Source organism: Oryx dammah, unplaced genomic scaffold, assembly GCF_014754425.2.
Source record: "Oryx dammah isolate SB20612 unplaced genomic scaffold, SCBI_Odam_1.1 HiC_scaffold_21, whole genome shotgun sequence".
In the NCBI taxonomy this organism is placed as follows: domain Eukaryota; kingdom Metazoa; phylum Chordata; class Mammalia; order Artiodactyla; family Bovidae; genus Oryx; species Oryx dammah.
Genome location: NW_024070205.1, coordinates 66,919,517 through 66,945,441, shown reverse-complemented (window position 1 = coordinate 66,945,441; position 25,925 = coordinate 66,919,517).

The window sequence follows — 25,925 nt, the reverse complement described above, 5'->3', positions numbered from 1 at the left end:
AAAATGTACGTAGCCAATACCTTTCCTCATTCTTAGCAATCTTGGAAATTGCACATGCATTCCCTCAGAACAAAGATGTTGATATCTTTCAGACTTAACTTCTTTCATTGACGCCACTCATCAATACTTTAAATACTACCTCAAAATGTTACCTTAGTTTAAGCACATTTTGCCTCTGATTTTTACTGGTAATACCTTAGTTTAAGCCACCATCATCTCACACCTGAACTACTAAAACTGCTTCATAAATGGGCCCACAACTTCACTTACAAGGTTATTTTCCAGTAAACAGCCAAAGCAACTGTTAATAAGTAATCAGATGAGGTTACTTCTTTCTATGAACCCTCCAATTGATGACCTAGTATCAAATCCAAAATCCTTAGCAGGTTCTACAAGATCTAACCTCTTCTGGTTCTTCCTCCAAATCCATCTTTATATCTTTGCTCCAGTTTCACTGACCTCTAATGTTGGAATCACTGCACAGATAATGAAACAAGTTTCACTCATACAAATGCTTAGTGAGGATCTGGGTAGGACCCTCATGTTAAGTCAATTTGATTAAAAAATAGCTACTTTATAACCACAGTTGGTTAAGGTTGTTTCCTTCTTTCATACCTTCTTACCCTTTCACCTATCTGCTTCTGCCAGGTGATAGAAGTGAAGCCTCAGAACATATTCCTGTAAAACTTATTTTCTTCTCTATCATTAAAGATGCCAGCAATGTCAGTTTAGTTAGCCTCCAAAAGGAAGGTTCCTGGTAATGCACTTCTGCAGAAAATCAGTAAGCAGTAACTTGACTATACAATGATATAACTTTGAAAAAGCTATATGTGTTTATATATTATCTTTTCTTTTCTTTTTTTTTTGTATTTATTTATTTATTTATTTTTCCTCTTGGCATCATCTTTCTTTTTTTTTTTTTAAATTTTACTTTACAATTCTGTATTGGTTTTGCCATACATTGACATGAATCCACCACGGGTGTACATGTATCCCCAAACATGAACCCCCCTCCCACACCCCTCCCCACAACATCTCTCTGGGTCATCCCTGTGTACCAGCCCCAAGTGTGCCATATCCTGCATCGGACATAGACTGGCGATTCCATTCTTACATGATATTATACATGTTTCAATGCCATTCTCCCAAATCATCTCACCCTCTCCCTCTCCCACTGAGTCCAAAAGTCTGCTATACACATCTGTGTCTTTTTTGCTCTCCTGCATACTGGGTCATCATTGCCATCTTTCTAAATTCCATATATGTGTGTTAGTATACTGTATTGGTGTTTTTCTTTCTGGCTTACTTCACTCTGTATAATCGGCTCCAGTTTCATCCATCTCATCAGAACTGATTCAAATGTATTCTTTTTAATGGCTGATTAATACTCCATTGTGTATATGTACCACAGCTTTCTCATCCATTCATCTGCTGATGGACATCTAGGTTATTTCCATGTCCTGGCTATTATAAACAGTGCTGCGAAGAACATTGGGGTACATGTGTCTCTTTCAATTCTGGTTTCCTCAGTGTGTATGCCCAGCAGTGGGATTGCTGGGTCATAAGGCAGTTCTAGTTGCAATTTTTAAGGAATCTCCACACTGTTCTCCGTAGTGGCTGTACTAGTTTGCATTCCCACCAACAGTGTAGGAGGGTTCCCTTCTCTCCACACCCTCTCCAGCATTTATTGCTTGCAGACTTTTGGATCGCAGACATTCTGACTGGTGTGAAGTGGTACCTCATTGTGGTTATGATTTGCATTTCTCTAATAATGAGTGATGTCGAGCATCTTTTCATGTGTTTGTTAGCCATCTGTATGTCTTCTTTGGAGAAATGTCTATTTAGTTCTTTGGCCCATTTTTTGATTGGGTCATTTATTTTTCTGGAATTGAGCTGCAGGAGTTGCTTGTATATTTTTGAGATTAGTTGTTTGTCAGTTGCTTGAATTGCTATTATTTTCTCCCATTCGGAAGGCTGTCTTTTCACTTTGCTTATATTTTCTTTTGTTGTGCAGAAGCTTTTAATTTTAATTAGGTCCCATTTGTTTATTTTTGCTTTTATTTCCAGAATTCTGGGAGGTGGATCATAGAGGATCCTGCTGTGGTTTATGTCGGAGAGTGTTTTGCCTATGTTCTCCTCTAGGAGTTTTATAGTTTCTGGTCTTACATTTAGATCTTTAATCCATTTTGAGTTTATCTTTGTGTGCGGTGTTAGAAAGTGATCTAGTTTCATTCTTTTACAAGTGGTTGACCAGTTTTCCCAGCACCACTTGTTAAAGAGATTGTCTTTACTCCATTGTATATTCTTGCCTCCTTTGTCAAAGATAAGGTGTCCATATGTGTGTGAATTTATCTCTGGGCTTTCTATTTTGTTCCATTGATCTGTATTTCTGTCTTTATGCCAATACCATACTGTCTTGATGACTGTGGCTTTGTAGTAGAGCCTGAAGTCAGGCAAGTTGATTCCTCCAGTTCCATTCTTCTTACTCAAGATTGCTTTGGCTATTCGAGGTTTTTTCGTATCTCCATACAAATCTTGAAATTATTTGTTCTAGTTCTGTGAAAAATATCGCTGGTAGCTTGATAGGGATTGCATTGAATTTGTAAATTGCTTTGGGTAGTATACTCATTTTCACTATATTGATTCTTCCAATCCATGAACATGGTATATTTCTCCATCTATTAGTGTCCTCTTTGATTTCTTTCATCAGTGTTTTATAGTTTTCTATATATAGGTCTTTAGTTTCTTTAGGTAGATATATTCCTAAGTATTTTATTCTTTTTGTTGCAATGGTGAATGGAATTGTTTCCTTAATTTCTTTTTCTACTTTCTCATTTTTAGTGTATAGGAATGCAAGGGATTTCTTTGTGTTGATTTTATATCCTGCAACTTCACTATATTCATTAATTAGCTCTAGTAATTTTCTGGTAGAGTCTTTAGGGTTTTCTATGTAGAGAATCATGTCATCTGCAAACAGTGAGAGTTTTACTTCTTCTTTTCCAATTTGGATTCCTTTTATTTCTTTTTCTGCCCTGATTGCTGTGGCTAAAACTTCCAGAACTATGTTGAATAGTAGTGGTGAAAGTGGGCACCCTTGTCTTGTTCCTGACTTTAGGGGAAATGCTTTCAATTTTTCACCATTGAGGATAATGTTTGCAGTGGGTTTGTCATATATAGCTTTTATTATATTGAGGTATGTCCCTTCTATTCCTGATTTCTAGAGAGTTTTTATCATAAGTGGATGTTGAATTTTGTCAAAGGCCTTCTCTGCATCTATTGAGATAATCATATGGCTTTTATTTTTCAATTTGTTAATGTGGTGAATTACATTGATTGATTTGTGGATATTGAAGAATCCTTGCATCCCTGGGATAAAGCCCACTTGGTCATGGTGTATGATCTTTTTAATGTATTGTTGGATTCTGATTGCTAGAATTTTGTTAAGGATTTTTGCATCTATGTTCATCAGTGATATTGGCCTGTAGTTTTCTTTTTTTTTGTAGTATCTTTGTCAGGTTTTGGTATTAGGGTGATGGTGGCCTCATAGAATGAGTTTGGAAGTTTACATTCCTCTGCAATTTTCTGGAAGAGTTTGAGTAGGATAGGTGTTAACTCTTCTCTAAATTTTTGGTAGAATTCAGCTGCGAAGCCGTCTGGACCTGGGGTTTTGTTTGCTGGAAGATTTCTCATTACAGTTTCAATTTCCGTGCTTGTGATGGGTCTGTTAAGATTTTCTATTTCTTCCTGGTTCAGTTTTGGAAAATTGTACTTTTCTAAGAATTTGTCCATTTCTTCCACGTTGTCCATTTTATTGGCATATAATTGCTGATAGTAGTCTCTTATGATCCTTTGTATTTCTGTGTTGTCTGTTGTGATCTCTCCATTTTCATTTCTAATTGTATTGATTTGATTTTTGTCTCTTTGCTTCTTGATGAGTCTGGCTAATGGTCTGTCAGATTCCAAAAATATGGAACTATAAATCAATCATCTTTGCCATGTGGGAGCAATGATATTTTACAAATGCAAATACAAATTAAAAAAATTTAAACATTATTGATGTTTAGAAACATTTAATTAAAACAAAAGCAAAAGGTTAAGATAAAATATCAGTCTCTGAAAGGAGAGGGATAGAAATGAGTAATGAAATCAACTGAAATGATTTTGATAACAAGAAGCAAAATGAAGAAAAAAGTCATATCCCACTAAAGCAGTAATTCACTGAAAGAGATACATTTTGAAAAGTAATGAATAGAATCTTAAGTTGTTTGAGAATTCAATTAATGAAAAAAGAATAGTTTACATTTTTCCACATTCTAATTTCCTGCTGATATAACATGAAATAATGGTAGTAATAAAGATTACATAAAACCAGTAAGGTAACACTATAGTGAGTCTACATCTAAAACTAATTATTATTATCAATTCAAAGAATTTTTACAATTATAAGAAAAATTAAAGTGCCTTGAGATTTATAGTTTATACATGAAAGAAATTCTATAAAGATGACAAAAGTTTGACAACAATCCTAAAAATTCACATGATATTGATAGTACTTGCTTTAAAAAAAGAAGGAAATTTTTTCTAACCCAGTAATAAAGGAAAACAAATTTTGATCAACTATCTAAAGAGAAGAATGAATTATCATTTCATTTCCTTGTTAGAAAATTATTAACATATGAAAGGTTTTCAACAGGATGGAAAACAACATGTAGAAAATTTAACACATAAGTATGTCAGTTAATTCATAAACTATATTGAGGTTCCTGTACTTTGTAGTTTTTTTGTTAGTCACTATTTTAAAATTTCTAATTTATTATGATTTATATGGGCATTTCAAAAACATCATTTTTGTAACTAATTTTATTTTACCCTTCTTCACTTAAAAAAAAAAAACAAAACACAAAGTATCAGGCTCTAGTGACCCTCTGTTCATCACAGGTGGACTGGTTGCTGAACTTCAATGTTACTTTTCAGCTCCCTCTACGGCATGCCAGTGGAGTCTCCCATGATGACCAAGTCAAAATGGCAGCTCTTTCTTCTCTCACCTTCAAGCACCCTCTATCCTTTTTCCTTGTTTATGCTTTATCAACAACAACAATGCTTTGTCCTGACACTTAGACTCTATAGGATGTAAAGTTAACATTGTTGTTTGTTTAGCCGCTAAGTCCAGTCCGACTCTTTGTGACCCCTTGGACTGAAGCCTGTCAGGCTCCTCAGTCCATGGGATTTCCCAGGCAAGAATTTTGGAGTGGGTTGGCATTTCCTTCTCCAGGGGGTCTTCCTGACTCAGGGACTGAACCCACATCTTCTGCATTGGCAGGCAAATTCCTTACTGCAGGGAAGCCCCAAAGTTAATAACAGAGGTTCATTGTCTGTTTTAATGACAGTTGAAACTCTAGATCTTAGAACAGTGTCTTGCTATGAGCCATTAAAAAAGTGAATCTGAAATATAAGAAATTATATGTTTCACCATTTTATTTAAAATTTTTCATCTAACAGTTTTAAGATATAGTTCATGTATTCTAAAATTAAGTGACTTCAGTGCATTCACAGAATTTTGCAACCATCACCCCGAACAATTTTGGAATAATCACCTTCACTGAAAACTTGACACCCATTACATGTGCATTTCCCCTTTCTCTCCTGATTTTGTTGTTTAGTTGCTAAGTCATGTCCAACTTTTTGCAACCCCATTGACTGTATAGGATCCTCTATCCATGGGATTTCCCAGGCAAGAATACTGGAGTGGGTTGCCATTTCCTTCTCTAGGCTGTCTTTCTGACCCTGGGATCAAACCTGAATCTCCTGCATTGGCAGGCGAATTGTTTACCAGGGAAGCCTCCATGGAAGTCCACCTTTGATTTTGGGCAACAGCTAATTTACTTTCTTTCTCTATGTATTTGCCTGTTCTGGCCATTTCATATAAATGAAGTCATGTAATATGTGGTCTTTTGTGACTGGCTTCTTTAACAGCACAGTATTTTCAAGATTTATCCATGTTGCTGCATGTTTGAGTAGTTTGAGTACTTTGTATGGGCAAATGATAGTCCACTGTATGGATAGACTACATTTTATCAATCAATTTGTTGTTTGGACATTTGGGTTGTTTACACTTTTTGCTTGTTATGAATAATGCCATTTTGAATGTTTACATACAAGTTTTTACCTGGGGATATTATACCCTTTTAAACTAATTCTGTATGAGTACATATATTATCCTTTTTTCTCATATATTAACCACATATAAAATGGAAGTCAGAATAGAATTACACCATAGCAAATAAGCATTTGGCCAAAATTTTAGAATATGACTAAGAAACTATATATTATTATACTAGATCTTCATTTAAATATGAATAAAATGTAGACCTTTAAATAGTCTGTATCCTAAATATTAATAGTATGCTATGAGAGACAAATGTATACATACCCTTCACACACAGAAATCAATTAATTGTGTATTGCAGTAAATTTAGTAAAGTAAGGAGAGATACAATAAGCTCTTTTAATAATATGGACAAAAGGAGTACTGAGTTTTAGTCTCTTGATTCACTTTATTGCACTAATATGATTTGAAAAATTTTAAACAGTACATTTAAAAAAATAAAATTAAAATTGTACCTAAATATAGCTTTTTTGTAATTACCCATTCCTGACTGAGAAAGAGTAGGGATCAGGGACAGTTTTGTCAGAGCCCATACTTACTGAGACCTCAGTCTTTGGTGGAATGATATGAAAGAGGTAGTGTTTTAAATATGGAATGAGCAAACGGTATTTTTTTTTCTCTCCACAATATTCTAAGAGATTTATCTTGGAGTTATACCATGTTTTTAGGAAAAAAATCTTTAATATTTTGATAGTGTGAGGTCTAAAGAAGAATCTGTATGTTTATTGATCTTTTGGTTACTGTTTGCTTTGGCTTGTTAAAGTAGGGCTTAGGAATGACTCTGCTCACCCTTTCCTCTGAGGGCATTCTTGTGTAGAATGGAGCAATTTGCAGATACTCAAAATGCTGCTGGTGTAGAACTCAACATCTAATATTTAGCAGTAATAAAAACTAGTATATAATCTTACTTGGCTTTTGCCAATCAAGGTAAAATAACACAAATTTGAATACCTGCTCTGTTACTTATCCAGTCCTGTGAACTTGGGCGGTTGACTTGACATTTCCAAGACTTATTTTTTTGTCTGCAAATTGAGTTTAACGATTATACCTTCCTCGGTGGACTGTTTTAAGGTGGACAGCAGATCATTAATTTCAACCACTTGGCATAGAACCCTGAATATAATAAACTCAAAATATTGAAATATTATCCAGTAAAATGAAACTCTGATATTCCAAAAGGAAGGTCTTGTTTGTCACCCATCTCTGTATATCTAGATGTTTTCCTGACAAATAAGGAAGCATAAAAGTTTGTTTGCCCTTGGAAGCCCCGAAACCAAGACTACTAGTCAAGAAAGCAATGCTTTCTCAGAATTTTGGATATTATATCTTGCATCTAAGAGGGAACTAGTGCAGTGTGATTCTTGAGTAAAAAACACTAGATTTAAACTATATTTTGTTTATTGACTACAGTGGGGATAAGCACATATCACTTGATAGATAGTAGACAGTAATCATTTCTTTCTTATTTGGCTATACATAAGTGACTCCTTATACAAATCTTAGAAATCAATTCCACCCACCTGATGTACATACACACACACACACACAGACATAGCACTTACATCTTATTTGGGTTGGGAATGTTTAAAAATCCATATGGAATGAGATATAGGTGACAGTGCTAAGTCAGAGGCTCATCTCCTGTTTTATTCTGTATTATGCCTTTTCTCTACAACTCAGACAAATAGAGGTAAGGACCATCCTGTATGTCTACAAGGCCAGATGCCAGCTCTGTTGTGATGCTACTACTCTGAAACCCCCACCAAGGGCAATGAGCTTCTCTTCTGTATCACTCACCAGTCCCAATCTGCTGGGCTTAGAGTGGAGCCAGAGTCAACCTTGCTTTTCACTCCTGTATCCAGAGAGGGCAACTCTCTTTCCCTTAAACTGTACAGAATAGAAGCTCATTCCACCATGTTATGCCATTCACTTACCCTTATCACAAGTAGCTCTGTGGACACATGAGTGATTCCCCCTCTATCCTGGATTTCAAATCCAATTCAGTTATTTTCCTCAACAATAATCCTCTTTGGTTTCCAAGGCAAACCATTCAATATCACAGTGATCCAAACCTATGCCCCAACCAGTAACGCTGAAGAAGCTAAAGTTGAACGGTTCTATGAAGACCTACAACCTTTTAGAACTAACACTCCAAAAAGATGTCCTTTTCATTATAGGGGACTGGAATGCAAAAGTAGGAAGTCAAGAAACACCTGGAGTAACATGCAAATTTGGCCTTGGAGTACGGAATGAAACAGGGCAAAGGCTAATAGACTTTTTCCAAAAGAACGCACTGGTCATAGCAAACACTCTCTTCCAATAACACAAGAGAAGACTCTACATGTGTACATCACCAGGTGGTCAACACCAAAATCAGACGGATTATATTCTTTGCATCCAAAGATGGAGAAGCTCTATACAGTCAGTGAAAACAAGACCAAGAGATGACTGTGGCTCAGATCATGAACTCCTTATTGCCAAATTCAGACTTAAATTAAGAAAGTAGGGAAAACCACTAGACCATTCAGGTATGACCTAAATCAGATCCCTTATGATTATACATTGGAAGTGAGAAATAGATTTAAGGGTCTAAATCTGATAGAGTACCTGATGAACTATGGATGGAGGCTCATGACATTGTACAGGAGACAGAGATCAAGACCATCCCCATGGAAAAGAAATGCAAAAAAGCAAAATGGCTGTCTGGGGAGGCCTTACAAATAGCTGTGAAAAGAAGAAAAGTGAAAATCAAAGGAGAAAAGGAAAGATATTCCCATTTGAAAGCAGAGTTACAAAGAATAGCAAGGAGAGATGAGAAAGCCTTCCTCAGCGATCAATGCAAAGAAATAGAGGAAAAGAACAGAATGGGAAAGACTAGAGATCTCTTCAAGAAAATTAGAGATACCAAGGGAAAATTTCATGCAAAGATGGGCTCAATAAAGGAAAGAAATGGTAATGACCTAACAGAAGCATAACGTATTAAGAAGAGGTGGCAAGAATACACAGAAGAACTGTACAGAAAAGATCTTCATGACCCAGATAATGACAATGGTATGATCACTCACGTAGAGCCAAACATCCTGAAATGTGAAGTCAAGTGGGCCTTAGAAAGTATCACTATGAACAAAGCTAGTGGAGGTGATGGAATTCCAGGTGAACTATTTCAAATCCTGAAAGATGATGCTGTGAAAGTGCTGCACTCAAATATGCCAGCAAATTTGGAAAACTCAGCAGTGGCCACAAGACTGGAAAAGGTCAGTTTTCATTCCAATCCCAAAGAAAGGCAATGCCAAACAATGCTCAAACTACTGCACAATTGCACTCATCTCATATGCTAGTAAAGTAATGCTCAAAATTCTCCAAGCCAGGCTTCAGCAATATGTGAACTGTGAAATTCCAGATGTTCAGGCTGATTTTAGAAAAGGTAGAGGAACCAGAGATCAAATTCCCAACATCCACTGGATAATTGAAAAAGCAAGAGACTTCAAGAAAAACATCGATTTCTGCATTATTAACTATGCTAAAGCCTTTGAGTATGTGGATCACAATAAACTGTGGAAAATTCTGAAAGAGATGGGAATACCAGCACCACCTAACCTGCCTCTTGAGAAATCTGTATGCAGGTCAGTAAGCAACAGTTAGAACTGGACATGGAACAACAGACTGATTCCAAATAGGGAAAGGAGTATGTCAAGGATGTATATTGTCACCCTGCTTATTTAACTTGTATGCAGAGTACATACATCATGAGAAACACTGGGCTGGAAGAAGCACAAGCTGGAATCAAGATTGCCAGGAGAAATATCAATAACCTCAGATATGCAGATGACACCACCCTTATGGCAGAAAGTGAAGAGGAACTAAAAAGCCTCTTGATGAAAGTGAAAGAGGAGAGTGAAGAAGTTGGCTTAAAGCTCAACATTCAGAAAACGAAGATCATGGCATCTGGTCCCATCACTTCATGGCAAATAGATGGGGAAACAGTGGAAACAGTGGCTTACTATCTTTCTGGGGCTCCACAATCACTACAGATGGTGATGGCACCCACAAAATTAAAAGATGCTTACTCCTTGGAAGGAAAGTTATGACCAACCTAGATAGCATATTAAAAAGCAGAGACATTACTTTGCCCACTAAGGTCTATCTAGTCAAGGCTATGGTTTTTCCAGTAGTCATGTATGGATGTGAGAGTTGGACTGTGAAGAAAGTTGAGCACCGAAGAATTGATGCTCTTGAACTGTGGTGCTGAAGAAGACTCTTGAGAGTCCCTTGGATTGCAAGGAGATCCAACCAGTCCATCCTAAAGGAGATCAGTCCTGGGTGTTTCTTGGAAGGACTGATACTGAGGCTGAAACTCCAAAACTTTGGCCACCTCATGGGAAGAGTTGACACATTGGAAAAGACTCTGATGCTGGGAGGGAATGGTGGCAAGAAGAGACAGGGATGACAAAGGATGAGATGGCTGGATGGCATCACTGACTGGATGGACATGAGTTTGAGTAAACTCTGGGAGTTGGTGATGGAGAGGGAGGCCTGGCGTGTTACGATTCATGGCGTTGCAAAGAGTCGGACACAACTGAGGGACTGAAACGAACTGAACTGAACTGAATCCTCTTTCTGAATGATTTAATTATTCTGGATAAGGCTTTTTTTTTTTTTTTTTGTCATACTGAGAGTAGAAGAACGTGTGCACTCTTTCAGGTACAGCAAATAAAGTGTGATTTAGCTGTGGAGGATTTTAAAATAATAAAACAGAAAATTTGGTAGTCTGCTTGTTCTTATGTGAGAGCATTTCTAAACAGCATTTCTAGATAATGCCAGGGATAATATATTACTATGTCAAAAAAATATTTTAATGGTCTATGTGCTAATCAATTGTAGTTGTATGATTTCTAAAATAGAATCTATATTTAGTTTCAGTTAGCACAATTATATTAATTTTCTTTAATAAACATTTTAATCCATAGGAAGCTAATTAGGAGAACTCCCAACTCTACATTGCTGCCGCTATCTACATAAAGACATGCCTACAGGTACACATTTTAAGAGAAAATTCTTAATGGTTTGCATTTGTTGGGAGTTGTGTATGTTCTCCTTGGTAGTACAGCCTGCTACTGCTGCTGCTGCTAAGTTGCTTCAGTCGTGTCCGACTCTGTGCAACTCCATAGAGGGCAGCCCACCAGGCTCTTCTGTCCCTGGGATTCTCCAGGCAAGAGCACTGGATTGGGTTGCCATTTCCTTCTCCAATGTACGAAAGTGAAAAGTGAAAGTGAAGTTGCTCAGTTGTGTCCGACTCTCAGCGACCCCATGGACTGCAGCCTACCAGGGTCCTCTGTCCATGGGATTTTCCAGGTAAGAGTACTGGAGTGGGTGTGTTCAAATAGTCAAATAATTCAAATGATTGTGTATGAAAGTTCAGTGAAAGAAAAGTGTAAGCGACTGTATTTTTTTTTAACCTGTTCTTTATTTCTCTGGTTTCATGGTTATTATTTAAAATAATTTTGTTACATAGACAAAGAGGGTTAGAGGCAGCAACTCCCCTCTAAATATTTTTTCTCTATTATTACTCAGCAGTCTATGCATAGATTGGGCATTTTTTATTTCCAGTGATAGCTGTCCTTCATAAGTGTGCTTTCAAGTATGTACTTCCCAGCAATACCTCTTGTCTTGGGACCATTCCTATTAGTACAATGACTCCATAATTTTCTACCCACTTCAGTATTGCCAGTACATTAAGCATATCACTTTTGCATGACTCTTTCCTTGCCTTTTACGACATTCTTTATACATGTTTGATTTAAAGGCCCAGTGTATAATCATTTCCTTTTTGTTGTTCAGTCGCTCAGTTGTGTCTGACTCTGCAACCCCTTGACATGCAGCAAGCTTCTGTCCTTCTTTGTCTTTCACCACCTCTGTGAGTTTACTCAAACTCATGTTCGTTGAGTCAGTGATGCCATCCAACCATCTCATCCTCTGTTGCCCCCTTCTCCTCTTGCCCTCAATATTCCCCAGCATAGGGTCTTCTCCAGTGAGTTAGCTCTTTGCATCAGGTGACCGAAGTGTTGGACATTCAGCTTCAGCACCAGTCCTTCTGATGAGTATTCAGGGTTGATTTCTTTTCAAATTGACTGGTTTGATCTCCTTGCAGTCCAAGGGACTGGTGTCCAGCACCACAGTTTGAAGGCATCAGTTCTTCAGTGCTCAGCTTTTTTTATTGTCAGCTCTCACATCTGTACATGACTACTGGAAAAACCATAGCTTTGACTATATGGACTTTTGTTCACAAAATTATGTCTTTGCTTTTTAGTACATTGTCTAGTTTTGTCATAGCTGTTCTTCCAAGGATCAAGCGTCTTTTAATTCTGTGACTGCAGTCACCGTCCGCATTGATTTTGGAGCCTAAGAAAAGGAAATCTAATGCTGTTTCCATGTTTTTCCCATCTGTTTGCTATGAAGTGAAGGACTAGATGCCATGATCTTTGTTTTTTAAATGCTGAGTTTTAAGCCAGGTTTTTCACTTTCCTCTTTCACCTTCATCAAGAGGCTCTTTAGTTCCTCTTCAGTTTCTGCTGTTAAAGTGTTATCATCTTCATATCTGAGGTTCTTGATATTTTTCCTGGCAGTCTTGATTCCAGCTTGTGATTTATGGAGCCTGGCATTTTACATCCCCTATTACATACAGTCAACTCTTTCTGTCTTTCTCTTTAGTTCTCCCATTTAAAATGAATGCTAAATTAAACTTTCCAACTAGTCTATGTATAGCCTTCAGCACCTGAACTTGCTGGAGAAATGCTGCTAGTCTCAGCTCTACTACACATTCCAGAATCAGGCACCCTCCATTCTGCCAGGTGACTCCTGTCTTCTCCTCTTTCCATGAGCTTTCAAAATCCTCCCACAACCAATCCTTTGAAGCCACCACCTTCCTTTCAATCCACTGAGAAAATTGTTTCATATTCCATAAACTGCCATCTTGCTCTCTCTCTAGCTATCTGCATCTGTCATCATACACTTTGTGTTGCCCTGAGTTACTGGAGATGAGCTGTGTATATTCCCTGCAAATTCAGCTCCTCTACTTGTACATGAGACCTTATCACTTCCCACCTGTGTCAGGGAATTGATGCTACAGTTTTCCCATCTCTTGCTATATCATAAGCTGCCTTCTCTGCTGAATCATTCCCATCACCGTCATACTTGCTTATAGACTGTTTTGGCTTTTACATGAGAGAAGAAACCATTCTCCATTAAATCTATGTTTTCCTCTACCATCTGGTTACTCTGTCCACCTAACAACAAATTAGCTTTAAAGTTTTGTCTAGACTTGTATTCTCCAGTTTTTATATCCTTATATTTTTTAACTCAGGCTTTGACTTTTTTCACTTACCAATGAAATATAATAATTTATGATGTTATCAGTGACTGCCATGTTGCTTTATCCAGTGGTCAACTGTCTGTCATCTTACTTGATTTTGCACACAATTATATGCACAATTATTTCTCACACGGTTCCCTCTTCTTGGAAATGCTTTCTTTACTTGGTCCTAGGGCCCTTTCCTCGGAGAAGGCAATGGCACCCCACTCCAGTACTCTTGCCTGGAAAATCCCATGGACTGAGGAGCCTGGTAGGCTGCAGACCAGGCGGTCGCTAAGAGTCGGAAACGACTGAGCAACTTCAGTTTCACTTTTCACTTTCATGCATTGGAGAAGGAAATGGCAACCCACTCCAGTGTTCTTGCCTGGAGAATCCCAGGGACGGGGGAGCTGTCTATGGTTGTCAGCGACTGAAGCGACTTAGCAGCAGCAGCAGCAGCAGCAGCAGGGCCCTTTTTTATCTTGCTTTATTCTTTATTCTCTCAGTTCTCTTTGCTGGATCATGATGGTCTCACATTTCTGAAGTTTCAACCCAGACTGAGTGATCGAACCTAGTGATCTTCTCTGTTCCCTCTATAAAGTCATTATCTGTTCTCCGTATAGCATCAGTCTCAAGATTTTATACACAGTCACCCCCCCACCCCACTTAAGACTGTCAAATGTATTTCCCCAGCCTAGAATTGTCTTGATCTCTAGACTCAGAAGCCTATTTAATAGTTCCACTTATATACGTATATTAGACACAAGAACTAAGCAGAAAAAACCAAAGTCCTGACTTTTTAATATTAAAATCAATGGACCTCATAATATTTATTGATCTCAGTAAATGGCAATCCTATCCTTTGAGCTGTTCAGGCTAAAGATCCTTAGTGAAACTTTTTTTTTTTTCTCTTCACAGTCCACATCCAACTAATCAGCAAATTCTACCAGTTTTACCTTAGCTGCCCCTTCCCCCTGCACTGCAAACTCCACAGTCACTGACCTAATCCAAGCAACTAAAATTTCTCAGCTGGAGTTTTGTAAAATTTTCTCACCTATAAATGACCTCCTTGCTTCTATTATTGCCACCCGTATGCCAGTCTATTCTCAGTATGGAAGCCAAAGTTACTCTTTTGGAATGTAAATCAATGATGTCAATTTGATTTACATTGGGCACACCTGCCTCTGTTTCTTCCTTGAACAACAAATGTTTCCAGCTCTGTCTTTACACTTGCTGGTCCCTCTACTTGATGGCTCTCCATGATCACTGTACATGGTTACATTGCAGACATACTAATATGCCTGATCAATTGGTTCTGGGAGAGACGAACTCATAGTATTAATTCAGAAGGTATATGCACTTATTAACCTTCTAAAATAAAAACTAAATTCAGAAGCACATTTTGCTCTAAAATGTTACAAATGCAATTGTATTTCTGGGCTTCTCTCATAGATCAGTTGGTAAAGAATCTGCCTGCAGTGCAGGAGACCCGGGTTTGAGTCCTGTGTCTGGAAAAATCCCCTGGAGAAGGAAATAGCAACCCACTCCAGTATTCTTGCCTGGAAAATCCCATGGACAGAGGGAGTTAGACATGACTTAATGACTACACCACCATAATGATTACATATCTGCTGCCTTGTATATTTTACTTTATAGGGAATTTAAGTTTTCTTTTTTCATCCAAAGGTAGGTTTTATTAAAGTCTCTACTTCAAATTTCTTAAGACTAATACAGAACCTAACCTCTAGTGAAATGCAGTTCTCCTGGGTTTTATCTAGATCCTTAATCACAACCCTCAAATAGTTATTATCGCCCTCCTTTTCAGAAGAGACAACTGAGACTCAAAATTGTATAGGTAGTTGAGAATGATAGAGATTAAAGAAGAAAACTATAATTAAAAACAAGGCAAAACTTGTTCCAAAGTCCATGTTCTTTTCATTGCTAAAAGCTATTTTTGTAACAATTATGGAGAATCTGCAATAAGTATCAATTTCTTCTTAGTAGGTAAATTTTAGTCTAAAATCTGTTAATCATGCATTTTCAAAGAAGTTGAGGCCATCACAGTTAGCAATAAGTGTAGTTTAAAACTTGTGAATTTCTTGTGTGAACAATGTGAGGCCTTCATTTGCAGACACCAGTTTGTTTTTATGTCTGTATACCCAGCACCTAGGAGGATTTTGGTAAAAGTGTTTTGTGGAGGAATGAAAGGTATTTACAATGCCAATGTAGGTAAGATACTGGCCTTATTCTCAAGGGACATATAAGCTTAAGATAAAAATAAATCTTTCATTTCAGTTAAGCAATTAGTTTTCCTGTCATGTGACTCCTGGCCTTGTCTGAATTTGCATGCCATGTTAACATGATCATTAAAACAATATCTACAGTTAATGTGCTTTATTTTACTTATTCTTTTGAAAGGCTTCATGATTGATTTATTTATGGACATATTCCATATATTAAGATAAATTCTACCCTGAAATTGCTAGTGGTTATGTTAGGTGAATATTTTTAATGTTGAGTTTGTCTTTATATGGACACTCTGTGTTTTAATGTCCTGGATATGCTTATAAAACTGTTAGTATAATGCCATTCATACCAATTTGTTTGTGACAAATTGAGCCAAGATTAAATTCTAAATTACATTATTTTCTACTTTTCAGATGGAAATAAATATGGGAAATTAGTGTCCTCTGCTCAGGTTTACTCTGGTATCTATCTTAGAAATTTAGTGTCACACTTTACCTGCCCATTTCCATTTCTCCTTATGAGACTCTCTATGGCATTGAGAGCACTTGATTACAGATGTATAACAAGGCACAGCACACCAAACATTCTTGAAATTTCTAGTTTTTCTTTCAGAGAGAGTAATATCATAACAAGCAAATTAAAGAGCCATGAAAAAGTAAGGAAAACAAGCTTATGTCAAAGGAATAAATGGTAGCAATTGAAAATGAGCCACCTGTTTCTCATTAAGCAAACAAGTGATGTGGCGTATAATTCAGTGGCTGAAAAATATATCTTACATCCCAGAACCTTTTTTAATACTAGAATTCTAGGCTGTTGAAAATGATTGCAAGGGAACAGAGTACCCTAATAGTCTCTTACAGGATCTTCAGTATAATGCAGAGGGATCCTTAAAAACAGAAGTCGTTTGTCACAGGATTGTAGACAATGCTTCTATTTTAATCCTGGAGTTAGCAGAAAAGGAAGTCAGCAGCAGCTGCAATTAATAGAGGTCATGTCTTTTATACCTATGCTAGAGAAGTTGTTCTCAAACTTGCGCATTCCTTAGAATCACAGGAAAGCCTTATGGATGCAAACACTGTTGGTTCCATCCTCAGATTGCTGGTTCAGTAGATTTGACGGGGTCGTTGTTTAGTCGCTCAGTCCCTATGGACTATAGCCCACCGGACTCCTCTGTCCATGGGGATTCTCCAGGCAAGAGTACTGGAGTGTGTTGCCATACCCTCCTCCAGGGGATCTTCTCAACCCAGAGATCGAACCTGCATCTCATGCATTGCCAGGCAGGTTCTTTACTACTGAGCCACCAAGGAAGTCCAGATTTGAGGTTGAGCCCCAGAATTTGCAATTGCAGCATGTTTTCAAGAGGTGCTGAGGCTCTTGCTCCAGGGAATGCTGTCTGGAAACCGCTGTACTAGAGAATCACATATAGGGATCACAGAAAGGCAATTAAAGATCATGAAAATTAAGTAGATGTATGTAATATGTAACCATGCATCTAAATAATTTCATATAGTTAGAAAACCAGATTTGGTTCATATTTTAAGTGGGAAATGTAGCACTAAGTGCTATAGTTTATAGTACTATAATAGGATAGTTCTATAACAGGATAGCTTAACAGTTGTATGTTCAACTGACTATCAAGCAATTCTATTCATAACTCTAGCTCACAGTGATTTTCACTTGTGTATATGTACCTATTTTTTGGTATTTATTTAAAATACCGCTCTGCCAAAACCCACTCCCCTTTCTAATAGTCTATCTGATATCCTAAGTATTTAAATAGCAAATAAGTATAGAAAGCATGTGAATATGGAGGATGCATGCCCATATAAATCACACAGAAATTAACAACAGATGTCTCTGGAGATTGGGAGATGCAGTAAAAGGAAAAAGCAGTGGGTTGTCCATTGTTACATCCTTATGTCCTTGAAAGAAAAAACAGTGCTTGTTTATTCACGTAGAACAATGTTTTCTATTCCCTATGTAATAAAGGAATAACACTGAGTTTCTTCAGAGAGAAAAGGTGTCACAGTTTCCATATATCTGGGCAATAATGAAGCTGTATATAAATCACCCTTGTATAACTTGATCATAAAATGGGCATCTGATTGCTGGTGGAATAATGGGAGGTAGTGGGCAGGATACAGCCAGTGTAGAGAAGCAGACGAGAAGCAGAGTACTCTCTTAAACAAGAAAGCTGCTGTTGTTGTGAAGGTTAATTTCAATTAAATTAAAATTATCCTACTGGCAATATACTATTTCATGGATTTTAACATAATAATAAAATAATTTCATTAATTGAAAGTAGCAAACTGATGTAATAAGCTTCTGTGAACAGAAGCTTGAAGAACTATCTTATGCAGAAATAATGAAGGTCTTCTTTCAGAGATATGTCCAGATCATCACACTGTAACAGGAAGGTTAGCAGAAGTAAGTCAAATCTGAAACAGATGAGGCGATGCCACATTAGACAGTCTTTCTCTAGGTATTCAGAGTATAGTTGGAAGTCTGAAGTAAGAGATGCCTGCTGATGCATTGAAACAATACTTTCAGTTAACGGATAAAATGCTGCCTATTTTAAGTGTATCTTTTTGTTATAGTAATCAGTGTTACACAGTCATTTCTTTAAAGCTTAAAAGGTACCATTAACTATGCCAGGTGCCATGGGTGTGTGTCCCACCTGAGAAATAAGATCATTTCCCCAAGCTCAAAGTGGTCATCATCTAGGGCAGGGGTTGCCAAACTACTATAAATCAGAGTCTCAATATGGCTCCCAACAAGACCTAATAGTGTTGTTTACATTTTGAATGGTTTGCTGAAAAATTTTTAATGAATATATAGCAGAGATAGTATGTGGACTACTAAGTTTAAAATATTGTGTATTGGCCCATGGCTTGAATATTTGCTAGTACTTGGTCTAGAAGTATGATTTTTTTTTTAAAATTCAAGTGGAGTTGACATACAATATTGTATAAGTTTCAGGTGTACAATGTAGCAATTCACAATTTTAAAAGTTTACTCCATTTACAACTGTTGTAAAATATTTTCTGTATTCCTTGTATTGCATAATATATCCTTGTAGCTTATTTATTTTATATGTAGTAGTTTGTACCTTTTAATCCTCTAACACTATCTATCTTGAACCCACCCCTGTCTCTCTCTCCATTGGCTCACCATTATATACAGAAAACTATTTATTGTCTCTATCTGTGAATGCAGCTTTTTGTTAAAGTCACTAGTTTGTTTTTATTTTTAGATTTCATATGTAAGTGAGATCATAGAGTATTTGTCTACTTATTCCACTAAGTATGATACCCTCCAAGTTCATCCATGTTGCTGCAAATGGCAAAATTTCATTATTTTTTATGGCTGACTAGTATTCCATTGTGTGTGTGTGTGTGTGTGTGTGTGTGTACATACCACTTCTTTTTCTAATCATATTTCATGGCACTTAGATTGCTTCTGTATCTTGGCAGTTGTAAATAATGCTGCTATGAACATAGGGGAGCATGTATCATTTCAAACTAGTTTTTCCTTTTTTTTAAGGTATTTAGCTAGGAGTGGAATTGCTGTGTCATATGGTAGTTCTGTTTTTAGTGTTTTAGGAAACCTCCAAAATGTTTTCCATAGTGGCTGGACCAATTTCTATTCCCACCAAAAGTGTAGCCGGGTTTCCCTTTCCTCTGCATCCTCACCAGCATCTAGAGTTTATGCTTTTTTTGATGGTAGCCATTGACAGCTGTGAGGCAATACCTCATTCTGGTTTTAATTTTCAATTCTCTGAATAACAAAATTGAGCTTCTTTTCATGTACCTGTTGACTATCTGTGTGTCTTCTTCGGAGATGCAGTTTTTAAGTGATCTATTTTAAAAGTGTTTGAGGAGAAAACATTGGTATCTTTATGTGTATGGTTGACCCTTGAACAACACAGTTTGAACCTCATAGGTCTGAATTGCATGGGCTCACTTATATAAACTTTTTTCAATACATATGTACCACAGTACTATATGTCCTGAGGGAAGACCCACAGATATGGAGGGATGGCCTATAGGATATATATATATATATATATATATATATTTTTTTTTTTTACTAGTTTCTACTTTACAACTCATAATTTTTCAAGCATTGACTGTATTACTTCCTCTATTCTGAATCAATTATATTTTGCAACAAATTCCATCTGCTTACTAATGTACTCTGTAACACAAAATTCATTAATAGCTTATAGTCTATATATATACATATATGTATCAGTGCTGCTGGTGGTGCCATGTACAGATATATCTAACATCTGCCTCTGACAATGCTCGCTCTCTCCAGTGTATTATATTATGTGTGTGTGTGTGTATGTTTATTGGTGTGTAGTTGTTTTACAGTTAAAACATATAGCTGATTCTCAACTGGGCTTTTGTTCTTGTTCAGTCTGCCTGGAATGCCATCTTGTCATCATCCCCTTTTAGAATTATTTTTTTAATTGTTTTTCAGTCACTAAGTAGTGTCCAACTCTTTTTAGAATTATGCTCCATGCTAATACCTAACTATTTCATTCTACATTTTCCTAGTTGCTTCTACATAAAATAATCATTCTGTAAAAATTACAAGTGTTGTTATTTCCATTGTTAATTTTAAGCATTTAATGATTTATACTGGTGTTACTTGAATAGGTGTTATTATACCTACACTTTTGCATTCTAAAAGTGCTGGGCACAATATTTTTCAAGAAATATTTTATTGACAAATCATTAAATGATGAAGGCAAAATACTGCATTGAAACATCTAGATAATTGTTTCACTTCACTATATCACTTGTTACATGTACATACTGGATGGGTAAATATAAAACTAATAATTAAAGACTCAGAAATTAGAGTACATTGTTTATTTATAGACCAACAAAAGGCTGTTAGAAAAACTGGTGATAACATTTACTCACCCTTATTGTGTCTTTGTCCTGTACATATTTGTGTTTATAGTGTTGAAATTTGCCAATGTAAGACTTCCTCTGTAGTGAATTTGCTTTATTTAAGAGGGTAAATGCACAGTGCTTTAAAAAAATTTTTTCCTTGAGAAATATAAAATTCCATGTTCATAGAAAATTGTCGTAGTAAGAAGATACTTAAAAAGTTTAACACACACTTTAATGTGGCAAAATTACAGATTCAAATAATGGTTAATTCCATAAGTGGAAAGATCTTATAAAAACTCCTTTTGAAAATCAAAGCAATTAGTAGTTGATTGTTTATCCATTGCAGTAGTGGTACTCCAGCTGAATAGAATTTAAGATAAGCTTCAATAGCACTGCCATAAATTTTAGCAGTTTAATTTTCCTTGAATGCTATTCATGTTCTCTTCCCCACTACCTAACTTGCAACTTGACCCAATCTAAACCATTTCCTATTAATTCTAAGGTAGCTAAACTGACAATATGCTTCCAAAGATAGCTATTTGCATTTCACAAGCAAAGAAATCAGTTTTCAGGATGTTTCTATATCATGACAGCAAGATTAGTTGGAAAATGAAAAATTCAGACAATCAACCAGCTGTTTCATATACAAAATACCAAACATCTGGTTCTCCTGACTTTTTTCTCACTGACTTGATTGAAACAGCAGGGTTGATGGTGTTGTGCAAATATAGCCTCAGAGAAGGAAAATTAAGGAGAAAAAAATCTTGACTTTAGTGTAGACTTTTTAAAAATCCCAGATTCAGAGATTCTGAGGCTACAGTGTCAGCTCTTTGAACAGAGTGTCTTGTATTGTTTTCATAGTTGACTCAGTAAGATGTTTATAAAAGTACTGTGGAAATTGCAAGACAATTTTATTTACCATAGTTATTAGCATTTCTGTTCCTCAGAGACCTTCAAGACCGGCTTTTCCCAAGTGTGGAAGTAAGAATTAATGACTGCTTAGGTCTTCATTACAATCCCAGTTATATACATATATAGCAATGTATGCCTCAAGAGATGGCCGTTTATTAGATAAATATTTGCTCATTAAAGTGGGTGGTGTAAGACCCTACTTTATTCTCCCATATGAATGTGAAATGTAATTTGAGGCCATCAAGTTCACTGAGTCATGGCTATTCACATCTGTAGTAATATGCTGTTGCTGCCAGCTGCTATGTGTTACTTACACAGCTTCCCACTCCACTTGAGAGAAGTTGGAAACCATTAAAACGATAATTGGTATATTCATAACAAAAGTCAACAGGATGCTATCAACAGGATGGCTGAAGTGGATAATGGAAGGGGGAAGAAAAACAAGAGAAGAATAGAAAAATGGCAGAGGGAAAGGAGAATAGGAGAATGGCCTCATCCTAAATTTAAGACCATGCTTCAATGGAAATTGGAGAGTTGTTCAATGTGAAAATCAGAGTCCTTTCAAGCATTTTGTCTACATAGTGAAGACTCTAAGCAACTCTTTTTTTTTCACAAGTCTTGTATATTTGCATTTGTACAATATATATCTACTGAACTTACCCTAAAAGAGAAAAGCAATGTTAAAATCATATAGCCCTTAAAAACATGACCTTCAGCATGGTAGTAATTGCCAGATTTTTTAGTTATGCTCTGCTAATCAGGATGGAGATGTAAAAAACAACAAAAAAAGCTAAAATAAAATATAAATATAAATGAAAGAGAAATTTAATTACAGGTGCCTTTTCGGTGCTTCTCATACTTGAGAATAAATTTCTTCTAGCTTTCCAGCTGTGAAGGCAGCCATTGTTCTCAGGGGAGCTAATTATTCTGAGAAGCTTGCCTTCCTGGTGGGCTGTAATAAGCACAGTTCATTGCAGAACTTTACCAGTGTGTGTCAAAGACCCACAACTGTGTGGGGCTGGTGCTAGGGGCATGCCATACAAAACTCTGTAATGTAGCAGCAGTAAACACATACACCATTACTAGGAAACTGCTGGAATAATACAGAGGCCTCAGGAATGGGAAGTTATGGTTCCATTAACACTGAACCGTAGGGGTCAAAGAGCTAATGAAGGGGGCTAAAGGGCTAATGATCCCACCTATGATAAACACTATTTACCATGTAGTCGTGAGCAGACTTCTATGTTAGCAGGAGTCTCATGGAGGGGACTGTGTTAGCCATCTGCTCACTGCACTAGCTGCCATTTTTTCTACTTGCTTGGTTACTAGAAACAGTGACCTAAAAGGCAATGAAAAGGCAGAAAATGATATGCTAGGAGGGGATTTACAAAAGAAGCAATGAAGTAGATGCAACATATAAAACTTTGCTTTTATTTTTGCATTTACAGCTTTATAAAAGAGTGCTTGTTTAATAGACATAAATTTCTGAAGCGTTCACCTGTTGACTTTGTTTCTCAAATGTGACCTTGTTAACAAGGATTTTTAGGTCTTCATTGTGCCTAACCTTGAATATAGCTACAACAGTCAGAGATAAAGGCATTTAAGTGAATGTTACTGTGAATGGACCTTCAAATCTCTCCAGTGAAATACAATGGATATATGAATTGACACATCCAAATGAGCAGCCCGTGATTTTACTATAAATTCCCATACATTTGCTTTTATAGTGAACTTACATTTTGGTTACTTTTGTCCTTGGGATAAAATGGGTATCAGTGAATATGGAGAAAATGGTAGTTTTTTGGTGCCACAGTAAAGAACGTTTTCCAAGAAAAATTTTTGAATAACTAATTCTTTTTGTTGTGACTCATATCTCTTTCTTCCCTCTTCCAAATGATAGTCAAAAATAACTCTGTCTACAGACAAATTTGCCTCTTTATAATGTTTTTACAAAATAAAGTTCTGTCTGTATTACTTCAACTATAAGCAATAGAATTAAAAGAAAACTATCCAAAATTTATAATCCACATAACACATCAAAATCCTGGAAGTTTCTTTCAGATTAACAATTTTGCTGTGCTTAGCTGTGGATGTAAAGATGATTGCTACTTTAGTTATACTGAAACAGCTACACTCCAAGGGAGGATTCTTTGAAATTTTCCACTGCCAATTCCATGAGTGAGCTTCATAATGACCTTATGGAAACAGCCTGCTTTTCAACACATCCCTGTCGCTTCAATTGAGCAAAGTTGGCCAGCTGTAACAAATAGCACAGCAGTTTTCTTTTCCGGTATCCAATTCAGATCCATTTCATCTCACTTGGGAGGAAACTGTGATTTAGTCTTAGGATTTATGGCATGAAAGCAGATGTACTACTCAAAGTCCATGGAATTGAAGACAACAAAAACATCCTCGCAATGTTTATGGAATAAAGCAAACTCTTTATAAAAATGAAAGTAATTCTTTTACGGAACCTGGTAAAAAAGGAAAACCTTTGGCATCAATAATAACAGTCGAAAGAGCAAGAACAAGTACACACAGAAAAGTTGCTCTTTTAAGGAAATAAAAGCAAATCCATAATGGAATATAGGAGAAAACAAACAAACACTTGTGTAGAACCAAGTAACCAATGAACAGATTTTGGTTCTCTGATATTTAAATTCTCTCAGAAGATGATTCTGTCAACCCAATTAAATTGTAGAGAACAAAGTATAGTATGCAATATCATGAAAAAAATATATTATAAAATTGTATATTTTGGAAATCTTAGGCTAAATTCATAGCCTTGAAATCAATAGACATTTATTAAAATGGATATATGAATTGACACATCCAAATGAGCAGCCCGTGATTTTACTATAAATTCCCATACATTTGCTTTTATAGTGCTTTTTTATGGTCAATTGATAATGATATTTTAGAAGCTTCATAAAACATGAAAGCATATATTTAATTTTAGATAATAATCAGCTATTTAGGTTATTTTTTTAAACTTATTTTATGTTGGAGCATAGCTGATTGGGAATGTTGTGTTAGTTTCAGGTGGACAGTAAAGGGACTCAGCCATGTGTATACATGTACCCATTCTCCCTCAAACTCCCCTCCCATCCAGACTGCCACATAACATTGAGCAGAGTTCCCTGTGCTATACAGTGGGTCTTTGGTGTTTATCCATTTTTAATATAGCAGTGGGTATATGTCAATCTCAAACTCCTTAACTATCCATTCTCCTACCCTGCTCCCTGCCCCCCAAACCATAAGTTCACTCTTTAAGTCTGTTTCTGTTTTGTAAATAAGTTTATTTGTATAATTTCTTTTTAGATTCTGCATATAATGATGTCATACAATATTTGTCATTCTCTGATATACTTAACTAAGCATGACAGTCTCTAGGTCCGACCCTGTTTAGATTTTTAACCAACTCAAAAAATGGCTACATCAGAAAGGGAACTGAACTGGGTATCAGATAGACTTAAGTTCTAAGCAGTGACCTTGACCTTCATTTTTCTTTCACTATTACTATGACTTTGATAATTTTCCTATTTATACAAATTGGATGAACAGTCTTTGGCAAAGTATATAGAATGCATAAGAATCTAATAAAACTAATATTTTATTTGAAATACATGTTTTTAAAAAATACATATTTTTAACAAATAGCTTTTAAATATTTTTTATAATTCTAAGGAAAATATTTGAAGACCATAAAATCAGATGTGGAAGAATTCAGGGCAGAGTCCTCCTTTTCTTATTGCAGGAATTTGCAGACTTTGTGTAATTTTGTTGGAAAATCCCACCTAACCCCAATAACCCCAAATTTAAAGCTAACCTATAGAGTAGCAACTAAATCTTTCCTAGGAGATTGTTGGGGGCCTTTCTCTTGTGGTTGTTTCCAATGAGTATTCTTTTTTGTTTAAACTTGTGTGCAGAATGGCTGGAACTTTGTGGTTTCCATTCCTGAAGTCTTTGCTCTGTATTCTCAGAGTAGCTCTATGCCCTAAAACCCTAGAAAACCAGTCCCCTACTGAATGCTTCCTCAGATTTTCTTATCTTCTGCACATCAGCTAATAAGGAGAAGTTATTTGTTTCTGCTAGTCTTTGGATTTAGTTCAGTGTGTTATGAAGAGAAACAAAAGGAGGCAGTGGTACTGGAGAAAAAGAGAAATAGAATATAACCGCTGCTGCTGCTAAGTCCCTTCAGTCGTGTCCAACTCTGTGCAACCCCGTAGACGGCAGCCCACCAGGCTCCCCCATCCCTGGGATTTTCCAGGCAAGAACACTGGAGTGGATTGCCATTCCCTTCTCCAATGCATGAAAGTGAAAAGTGAAAATGATGTCGCTCAGT